At 39.3% G+C, this 11,256-nt stretch overlaps 1 pseudogene; it reads left to right on the top strand.

Moving 5' to 3' along the window:
* Positions 1-360: 360 nt before the first annotated feature.
* On the top strand, positions 361-6,129 carry LOC123839862 (telomere zinc finger-associated protein-like; annotated as a pseudogene).
* The last annotated feature ends 5,127 nt before the right edge of the window (positions 6,130-11,256 follow it).

Raw genomic sequence — 11,256 nt, 5'->3', positions numbered from 1 at the left:
TAACTCCATCCCCTCACAGCTAAGCCCCACCCCCCCAGGATATTCTGCTGTGGGGAAAATAACCAGAAATCTTGGTTTCTGTTGTATTAAACTCCAAATGCCTTCATCAGCATTTTTTGCCTAACTGCCTCTTATTTTTTACTCACGTTGGCAGTTAGTCTTTCAAGGAAGCAGTAATCTGTTGAGTTTCTTTTATTATAATTCTATGCAGAAAAGCAAACTTCTGATACCAATTTGGTATCTTACACAGGTTTTTGTATTGAGAAGATAGTTCATTAACTAGAGTTACTACATTTCTCAGTCTATATTAATACATTGTTACCTTAATGTTTCCATTTCTCATGGGTTTGGTTGGTAAGCATGAGCAAAACTTTTCTGAAATCTGAATCCTACCAGGCAAAGCAATAAAAGTGACATAATTAATATTTACAAATGAAGTGTAGCTCCTTAAATTGACTATATCTTGTGAAGTATCGCCTAGAAACAAAACAGAAAGGAAACATCTCTCTTAAGTTTGGCTTATTTTCAACATCTGGGATAAAACAGGACCCTTCCCTCTCCACATCCAGTGGCTTTGTAACTTGTATAAAAACAATGTCATTTCTGCTTACTGCACTACTCAGCCATTTAAGACAGAATTTACGAGAATAAATTTTACCGATTGTTATTTTTCCCCTTTACAAGAGTAATCTTTCCTGTGCACTTGATTTTATTTAAATTTTACTTTTTGATCTGTGTTCATTTTCCCTCGGGTCATAAGTAACTTGACAGCCAGATGTGTGTTTGTGTGTGTGCATGCACGCGGGTGTGGGTGGTGTGGGTGGTGTGTGTGTGTGTGTGTGTGTGTGCACGCTAGAGAGAGGGAAAATTTGTATGTGTGATTTATTTTTTGTAAATGCTTCCCAGTAAAATCTCTAAGATTTTGCTTTTTTTCCCCCTACATTTGACAGATATAAACATGAAGATAAGAATCATGATAGGCTGTTGAATAGTTTATCTGTTTGTAGTTTAGCTTCAAATATATGACTCTAAAATTCAGAATAGATACATCACTTGGTGTAGTTCAGATAATTGATTCATAAGTCAGCTACATCAGGCAGGTTTTGATGGTATCTTTATAAATAGGCCAGAGCTTTCAAATGCCTGATGGTATCTCTCATGTTGACATGAAAGGCATTTAGAGGTTGGAATATGCTACTGGTACAACTTGTATTCTTGATACAGCTCATGAGGCCTATTAACTTCCTATCGTACAAGGAACAAAATATCACTGAAATGTAATAAATTTAATGGCGATACAAGAAATGCTTTTATAACTGTTTTAAAGGAGCAATGTGAGATAATGACTTTTATATTAGATATTTAGAAGTAAAAACACAAGCAATTTTAATGTTTAAAATAATAACAAAATAAAAGGATTAAAAAAGTCCAGAGACATAGCCACTGATGCATAATGCCAAGATGGTTTCTTATCCATTTGTGAATTAGATTGAGCCTGCCTTTGCAAAGTACATATACTCAGTCTGTCTTCATAATTCCAGATGCATGCACACATCTTTTATCTTAAAATTGGCTAAAGGATTAGGAGTTTTCATAGTGAGATATTTATCAAACAACTGTAAACATAAAAGATTCTGAGCTAGAAGTAGTATATGAAACATCATTTACTAATTCTAAGCAGGTCCCTGCACACTGTAAATTCCTTTATATTTTTCACAATTACTGGAGCTAAGCATTCTATTCCACACATCGTCTTCCCTCTGACTGCTGTCCTGTCCTGACTTCCCAGTCAGCTCTCAAATCCATACAGGATTCTTTCACTAGGCTTAAAATACTTTCTCTAGGTATTGCCCCCATGCCAAACACACACACACACACACACACACACACACACACACTGTACCATAAAAATAGGCACCCAACCCCTATCATCCTAGGAGATATCTATACTCCTTTGAAGGAAATTAGAATGTGTCACTTCAAAATATGCCACTTTGGCATACTTATTATTTTTAATCCAGGAACTTAAGAAACAGGTGAAAGCAGGACAGTCAGGCCTTCCTTTTTCTGTCAAAGAAGTTCTTTAGCAAATATAATCTTAAAGTCCACAGCAGGAAACACACTGGGGAGAAACCCTTCCAGTGTCCCCAATGTGCAAAGTGTTATTTGCAGAAGGAGAAACTGTTGGAGCATAAAACCCAAAATTATATGAACGTCTGGGAATAGGTCTTCACGTTCTCCGTGTTCAGGACACCCACCGCTGGAGGATGGAGCTGTAGCTGCGCCTGGCGTCCCACACGAAGAAGAAAGATGCCCTACAAGTGTTCTTCCCACACCCTGCAGTTCACGGAGGAGGACTTGCAGAGCCCCACCATCAAGCTGCCCCGAGCTGCCAAGCCCCACGTCTATCCCACTGCGCCAAGTGCTTCGGTCCCAAGGGAACTGCAGCTGCAGCTGCTTTTAAGCACCATGTGGAGAAGCTGTTTGTGCGCAAGGACTGGGGGCACCAGCCTGGAACAGAAATAGCCTGCAGATGCACATGAGGGCCAAGCACAGGAATGACACGCCGTCTGCCTGTGAATTCTGCAGCCACGCCTTTACCCAGGAGGCCGATCTCAGTCTGCACCTGCACACGCACTTGGGCAAGAAGCCCTTGCAGGGCCCCCTCTGTGGCAAGACCGTCTGTGCCCAAGCCAACCCGGACAAGCGCAACCATACCCATTCGGCTGAGAGGCCCTTCGGTGTGAGTTCTGCAACAGCCTTTCCCCTAAAAGGAGTCCTGCTGAAACACGTGGCCAGCGGCCACCAGGAGAGTCAGTCCCGCTTCTGCCAGCAGCCGGGTGTACACGTCAGAAGGCCCAAGGCGGTGCGGAAGTTCAAGGGCGCTGAGTGTGGCTCTAAGTTCACCTAGCAGGCAGGCGCCCCTGCGGAGGCGCGCGGAAATTCACGAACAGGCGGAGAACTACAGCCAGCGGCAGCACAAGCCCGAACCTAGTCACTGCAGACCCGATAAAGATGGTGGTGGTGGTGACACTCCAGCCGCTTGGAGAGCTGGAGCTGGACTCGGCCAAGGTCACCGTTAAGTCCCTGCCCTGGACGGCCTGGTCTCACAGTTCTCGGGTCAGAGACAGTGCGATGGTGGAAAGCTTTGCGAGCCCAGGCGGCAGGGGGCCCTCACTCATCACCCCTATTATCCCTGAGGACTGTGACACGGGGCCCCTCCACCCCACCACAGCCCGCAGGGCCCCAGCCCCCAATAAACCACCTGGCTTTGGACTGGGGGGGGGGGGAGGGGAGGGTTGTTGTTGTTGTTGTTGTTGTTGTTGTTGTTGTTCCGTGAGTGCTTCTCTGGTGATCTTCGCATCTTTGCTAAAAAGATCTGCTCGCAAAAATTCCATACCTAACCCTCCTTTAAAATAGCCCGGAATCTTTCTCCCCCTGTCACTCCTGCAGCATACTGTCCTTTTTGGCAGACTTACTTTTCTCCGTAGTCCTTATGCATTCATCATTATCCAACATCCTGTTTAATTTACATATTTTATCATTGTGTCTTCCCACTAAAATATAAGCTTTATGAAGGTATGGAGTTTTATGTTTTGTTTGCTGCTCTATCTCCAAAGCTTAAAACAAAGCCTGGCCCGTAACAGATTATTGATCAACATTATTTTATTTGTTTTTAAAGTGAATCTATGTGTAAGTTTCACACCTACTAGGACCTAACAGTTCACTAGTTCCTTAGAGGAGCACCTTGACATAAAGGTCATTAGCTGCACAAGGAGGAAGACATAGTAAGTTACATAAGCAACTGCAATTTTTTTTAAGATTTTATTTATTTTTTGAGAGAGAGAGACAAAGAGAGAGAGAGCGCGGCGCGCACACAAGCGGGGGAAGGGGGAGGGAGAAACAGACTTCCCTGCTGAGCCAGGAGCCCCACAGGGACTCGATTCCAGGACCCTGGGATCAGGACCTGAGCTGAAGGCAGATGCTTAACCGACTGAGCCACCAGATGCCCCAGCAACTGCAAATTTTAGATAAAGAACAGATGCTTGTGTGGCTCTCTCACATAGTAACACAGAACTCTTGTAGTCTCTTAAAATCTTATTTGACTGAGGTCATAGCTGGGGCTACCATGGATATACCTGCAAGAAGGAATTGTGTCACCCACGGTATAGAAGAGGAAGGACTGAGAAAAGAGGCAGCATGACATCTGACACCTGGTATCAAAGAATTCACTGTCAGTGGAAACACATACAACTGATGTAACATCTCTGCCGCTGGTGATGAGCCTGCCCGAAGCCCATTTCAACACGGAGTTACTTCAAGAGTCACCAATTTGGAATCTACAAAACACTGAAAAGCGATTTGTATCTTTACTAAAATTGCTCACGTAAGTGCCTGCAGATAATATGCGTTCAAATTTCATTCAGTGAGTGTGTTAAGGGCTCCAACCATGTGCCAGGCACTGTGGTAAGTCCTGGGGAAACAGTGGTGAACAAGATGCACAAATAATCCACTTTCTTGGAGCTTGAAGTCATGTGACATGGGAATATTCATCGCATAGAGATTGAATATTCTTTCTGCTGTTTATAATAATTGCATATTCTTGTTATTGTTTATAAAGTTACATTTATGTTTATGAAAAAAATGGCAAAATGATTTCCAGATTGCTTGGAAAGGAGCACAGGGGAGTTTTCCAAAATGACGGAAAGGTTCTTAATCATGATTTGATGGCAGTTACACAGATGAATACATTTGTTAAAATTCATAGAACTGTGCACTTAAATTATAGGCATTTTATTATATGTACATTATCTTGATCAAAAATACAAAAGTATATACTCTTTTTTTACCAAATTCTAAATATAATATATGTTCTTGTGGAAAATTGGAAGGAGGAAATACATCTGTAAAATAGAAAATTTATATGATTAATAAGCTTTGGGATTTGATTTAGATTAAAAAATAAATAAGATCTTAATGACGATAAACTGTGCTGAGGTTTTTATAATTCATATATAATCAATATAATCCAAAAATTTTGACTGTAAATCAGCCCAATAAACTCTTTCAATATTTGCAAATTTAAAATAATCTTTAGGGGCGCCTGGGTAGCTGAGTCGGTTCCAAGCGTCTGCCTTCCACTCAGGTCAGGATCCCAGGGTCCTGGGATGGAGCCCCACATCAGGCTTCCTGCTTAGTGGGGAGCCTGCTTCTCCTTCTCCCTCTGTCTGCTCCCCCTGCTTGTGCTCTCTTGCACGCTCTCTCTGTCAAATAAATAAAATCTTTAAAAATAATAATAATAATGATCTTTAATTGTCCTTTAATTACAAAAGTGATTAATGTTCATTTACAGGAAATTTGGAAAACACAAGGAGATAGTCATCCAAGAGCTAATAATCATTTGGTATATTCCTTTGCAGCCCTTTTTTTTGTGATACATTTAAACATAAATGAATTCATACTTACCTGTACTTTTGTATCCTGCTTTTATCTTTATTATCAAAACATAGGCATCTCCCCGTATAATTCAAAACCATTTGTAGAAATGATTTAACATGTGTATATAATTTTCAGTAGTATTGAGAGAGGGTATTGTGGTGGAGAGAGCTGTTTAGAGCTAGCTACATTTATTTGTGAATTCCAGCTCAGGCAATAACTGGCCTTTGACCTGGATTAATCTTTTTAATTCTGTTCAGGTGTGTAAAAGATGTAACTATCTAAACATGTAAAATAAGATAACAATATCTTCTTTGCAGGGCACTTCATATATTCTTATAAAATATATTTAAGCCCTCTAGCACTGTTACATACCTAGCATATACTCAATAAATGATTATATAGTCCACATATCATAACTATTTTTATATCATAACTAGCTTAACCATATTGTTAGACAATAATATTGTTTAAATTTTTCTCTGCTCTAACAAAGTCTACTTGAAATAATTTGTTTTTCTGATTAATCATAGCCTAGATTTCTACAAATATCATGTTAGTCATTGATAATAATATCACATACATCATTCTATGCATATAATTAGACCTATCACAATTTCTTTTATATTATAGCCTTCTAGTTCCTAAATTCTTAATTTCAATTATTCTCTATTAGAGTTGAAACTTCGATAATTTTTAAGTAACACTAATTGTGTATATTTTTTCAGAGCTCTTGCATATCTGAAAATATCTTTCTTTTGTCTTCACATTTTAACTAGAATTCAGCTCTCTTAACTAGCATTTTGCAAAAGTTGCCCTCAAAACTCTTTCGACTTTTTACTTTTCTTAACTAACTTCTGTTCATATAACTGCAAAGAAATTTAAGTCACACTGAATTTTTTCAATTAATTTTTACATGCTTTTTCTTTCTGAGAGACTAGAATATGTATTTTTTCTTAAAACACACTGAATCATATTTGAGATTTAGAATTTTATCTCCTTGCACTACCAGGATAGGGATTATTGCTTCTGTGGGTTTCTGAGTTTATATTCCAGGAATATGTATTATTTATTATTATGACTATTATTTTAATTATATTCTTATCTCCACATCTATAATATTTATATTATATGCTTTTTAATTCATTCATTTAGTTGTCCTTCATGTTCTTAAAAATCTTCTCTTGTTTTACATCAATGCCATTTAACTGATTTTCTGTAACGCCAATTAGACTCTTCGTTACCAAAAATGCAGATTTTGAAGTCTGCTCTAGATTTTCTACTCTACTTCTTATTTTTAAAATTATTTTCAGATATATGCTTTCCCCTTTCCAATTAATATCGCTATGTTTTTGTCTTAAGGAACATTTTCAAAAATCCATTATTTTTAATGCACATGTATGGTGGGGGGATTTATCTCTTTGTTTTATGTCTCTTGATCCCTATTAAAAGAAAGATGTTGTATGGTCTGGATTGCCAACATACGGTGCACCTGTCTTGTCTTTATCTTATCACCCTCTCAATCATTATTTTGGGAAGGGAATGGTGTACCTCTCTCAAGTCTCAACTCCAGAAGTCTGGCTATTGTGCCCATCTTAGCGTAATTTCTCTGCATAATCAGGATTGATTTAGTTGGCTGTGGGAGGTGGTTCCCAAACTTGCCATCCTCATATGACAGGGAAGAGATGATATATAGTGAATAACAGGACACAAATTATTTTGTTTTGTTTTCCTTTTAAACAAATACTACACGCAACTCATAGTAAATCAAATCTCAGAGCCTCTGCCCTAACATTTCCAACAACCAAATCTCTACGTCTATCTGTGTTTGTCTTTACCCATGAGCACTGTACTGGCTAAGAAACAGTTAGCCATTCCCACTTTTCTTATTCTTCTAGCTGTGAATGTTTAAAGAAAGAGAAGGTATCGGTAGTGGGTCCTGAGTGATAGAAGTTAAGGGATGTAGCTATTTCAGAAAACCACGCTCATGGAAGGGAGAGAAAGATGTTCAGTTTTCTGGTTCTGCAAAGCTGTATACAAGCTTTCTTAAGAAAAGGGCAATATGGGCGCCTGGGTGGCTCAGTCATTAAGCGTCTGCCTTCGGCTCAGGTCATGATCCCAGGGTCCTGGGATCGAGCCCCCCATTGGGTTCCCTGCTCCTCGGGAAGCCTGCTTCTCCCTCTCCCACTCCCGCTGCTTGTGTTCCTGCTCTCGCTATCTCTGTCTCTGTCAAATAAATAAATAAAATCTTTAAAAAAAAAAAAGAAAAGGGCAATATATTGTAGCTATCTGTATCAGGCAAATTATGCATTTTCAGTCCAGAAGGTGGCACAAACATAAACTATGATTTTTATCTCCCATTTCAATTCTCAGTTCACTTAGTGAAACACTGAGTTTCTGCTAACTGACTTCTGTTATATGAAATTTCAATGCTATTATAAACTGTCATTATTCAAATTAAAGTTAGAGTTTTAATAGAAAATTGGGAAGTGGCAGATTCAGTCATCCTAACCAGTCAATGTTTCAGTGAAATGCTCATGATTAAAAAATATATGCCAATGTGTCTGAATTAAAGTTTTTTAATAGATATCACTTACTAGTGGTTCACTAAAGGTAAAATAAAATTACTAAAGCTATGTTGTTTTATATTTTCCTTATAGGAGAAATTCAATTTGCTTAAAGATATTTAATAAAAGAACATCGTTAATCAAATTCTGTGCTTATCTTCCATCGTTTTCCATCAACAATGTTTGGTGAGTGTCCTCTACTAGATAATTGACAGAGCGGCAGGTGTTAAAGAAAAAGAAGCAATATAAGCATTTGCTGTTCTATTCCTGATTCTTAGAATACTGAGTGTCACAAACTAACATATTTATTTTAACAAGAGAAAATGTGGTAGGAGAAAATATATTTTTCCAAAATACCTTTTTTTCATATTATATATTGTTTCTAATTTACATGTTATTCACTGTTATAAAATAAGATACCCAAAGAACATATATTTTGTTTTTGGTACAAAATTCTCCTTTTGTGAACTTTTCTCCTAGATTCAATTTTCTAATACTTTATAGATGCCCACTAATTCTTCTTCGAATTCTGATGTTTGCTGAGACCAATAGGAACATTATCTCATAATATCTGTTATATTTCTGTTTCTTCTGAACTGTTCAATTTCATTTTTGTCTCGTGCCCACTTATTTTAACTATAATGCTAAACTGATGAGCAGCTATTCATTTTTTGTACCTAAGAACCAAATTGTTCTAACACTTACACATATCCAATCATTCCCCATTTTATAAATGCACTATTTTTTTTTTCTCTTCTAAAGGGATCCATCCTGGAATCTGTCCCCAATTTTATAATTTTGAATGCAATTTTTCTCACATATGTTAATCCTCCTTTTTTCTATTATTTTGGAATTTCCATTATTTCTCTGCCATTAATTCACTTGATATTCTGTATTGCTTCTGACTGAATGGGTTATTATCAGGTTAAATAGTAACATATCTCTCTCTATATATACTATATACACATATAGTAGTACAACTGTAGACATACACACAAACACACGTGTGTTAGTCTTACTCTATAAATATGTTAAGCTTTAAAAAAAGACGTATTAAAAATAATAAATAGTAATTTAGAATTATCAAATTTAATTTGATCATAATTTTAAACTACTTCTTAGCAGGTTTTGCTCAAAACCTCTCTTATTGGGAGCAAGATGGCAGAGGAGTAGGAGACCTGGATTTCGTCTGGTCCCAGGAATTCGGCTAGATAGGGATCAAACCATTCTGAACACCTACGAACTCAACAGGAGATCAAAGAAAAGAATAGCAGCAACTCTCTGAACAGAAAAGCGACCACTTTTTGGAAGGTAGGACGTGTGGAGAAGTGAATCTGAGGCAATATTCAGGAGGATAGATGGAGGGGGAGGAAGCCTCCGTCAACAGCTTCTGGCAAGTGATAGAGCCGCGGAGCACAAAATCGGAACTTTTAAAAGTCTGCTCCGCTGAGGGACGTCACTCTGGTGGCTAAGCGGGGGGTGGAACCCTCCGGGACAGTGTGGTCTCAGGACCCTCGGGGTCACAGAAAGACCGGGGGTGCCTGAGTGTGGCAGAGCTCCCAGTTATCTGAGCAGGGAAGCCGCCTGCAGAGGCGGAGCCCAGGCGCGGGCTCTCAGCTCGGGGTGGCCACAAACCGTGATCCGCGGCACAGTCGGGCCACTGCTCCTCCAGCAGGGACCCAACAAGCGGCAGATCCGGGGAGACGCACCTTCCTCCCCCAGGAGGAGCTGCACGGGAGTGCACCGCAGGGATCTGCTGGGTTTGGAGACTCCACATGGGGTCGGGTGCCAGAGATAGAAATGTGCGGTCACAAGCCGGGCGAGCACGGAGTGCGGCCGGAGACCGGGGAGACGGGAGTGACTGACGGCTTTTCTCTGGGGGCTCACTGAGGAGCAGGGCCTCAAGTTCTGGCTCCTCCGGGGCAGAGATTGGGAGGCCGCCATTTCACTCTCGTCCTCCAAAACTGTGCAGAAAGCTTGCAGGGAACAAAAGCTCCCGAGAGCAGGGCGCCTGGGTGGCTCAGTTGGTTAAGCCACTGCCTTCGGCTCAGGTCCTGATCCTGGAGTCCCGGGATCGAGTCCCGCATCGGACTCCCTGCTCAGGGAGTCTGCTTCTCCCTCTGACCCTCCCCCTTCTCACTCTCTCTCTCTCTCTCATTCTCTCTCTCAAATAAATAAATAAAATCTTTAAAAAAAAAAAAAAAAAAAAAAGCTCCCGAGAGCAAACCCGAGCAGATTACTTAGCCCAACAGGCAAGGGCAGGGCAATTCCACCTCTGGCAGAGACATTTGGAAACCACGGCAACAGGCCCCTCCCCAGAAGATCAGCGAGAACAGCCAGCCAAGACCATGTTTACGGATCAGTGAGAATGGCAGAACTCCAGCGCTAGGGGAACACTGCACATAGAATTCATAGCTTTTTTACCATGATTCTTTAGTCTTTCAAAGTTAATTTTTTTTAACTGTCTTTTTTTTTTTTGAATTTTTCTTTTTCCCTTTTTCAACCAACATCTTATCAATCCCTTTTTTAAAAAAACATTTTTATTTTTCATTTTTTAGAGTCATATTCTATCCCTTCCTAGTAGTTACCCTTATTTTTGGCATATATATATAAGTTGTTCTCTCTTTAAAATTTTGAGATACAGTTTCTTCTAACAGATCAAAATATACCCTAAATCTCTAGTGTATGGCTTTGTCCTAGTTTCCTGCCTGATCACATTCTCTCCTTTTTTTTTAATCCTCTTCTTTCTTTTTTCAAACAACTTCTTATCAATTCCTTTTATAAATTTTTTTACAATTTTCATCTTTACATTCATATTCCATTCCTTCATCATATCAACCCTTATTTTTGTACATATAAAGGTTTCTTTCTTCAAAATTTTGGAAGGCACTTTCTTCTAACAGACCAGAATATACCCAAAATCTAGTGTGTGGCACTGATCTATGCATCAGCCTGATCATATTTGATCATATTCTGTTTTTTTTTTTTGTCTTGTTCTGTTTTGTTTGTTTTTATCTTTTTCTTTTTCTTTTTTCTTTATTTCCCTTTCTTTTCCCCCAGCTTCAGGCATTTTCTGATTTGTTTAGAGTACATTTTCTTGTTACCCTGTTAGCATTTTGTTCTCTCATTCATCTATTCTCCTCTGGACAAAATGACAAGATGGAAAAAATCACCTCAACAAAAAGAACAAGAGGTAGTACTGACTGCCAGGTACCTACTCAATATGGACATTAGTACGATGTCAGATCTAGAG

The sequence above is a fragment of the Mirounga angustirostris genome, unplaced genomic scaffold (genome assembly GCF_029215605.1).
Source record: "Mirounga angustirostris isolate CCGP_5_RB_7025 unplaced genomic scaffold, mMirAng1.0.hap1 SCAF_5, whole genome shotgun sequence".
NCBI classification, from domain to species: Eukaryota; Metazoa; Chordata; class Mammalia; order Carnivora; family Phocidae; genus Mirounga; species Mirounga angustirostris.
Note: the sequence above shows the minus strand (reverse complement) of the source record. Positions and strands in the feature narration are given on the sequence as shown.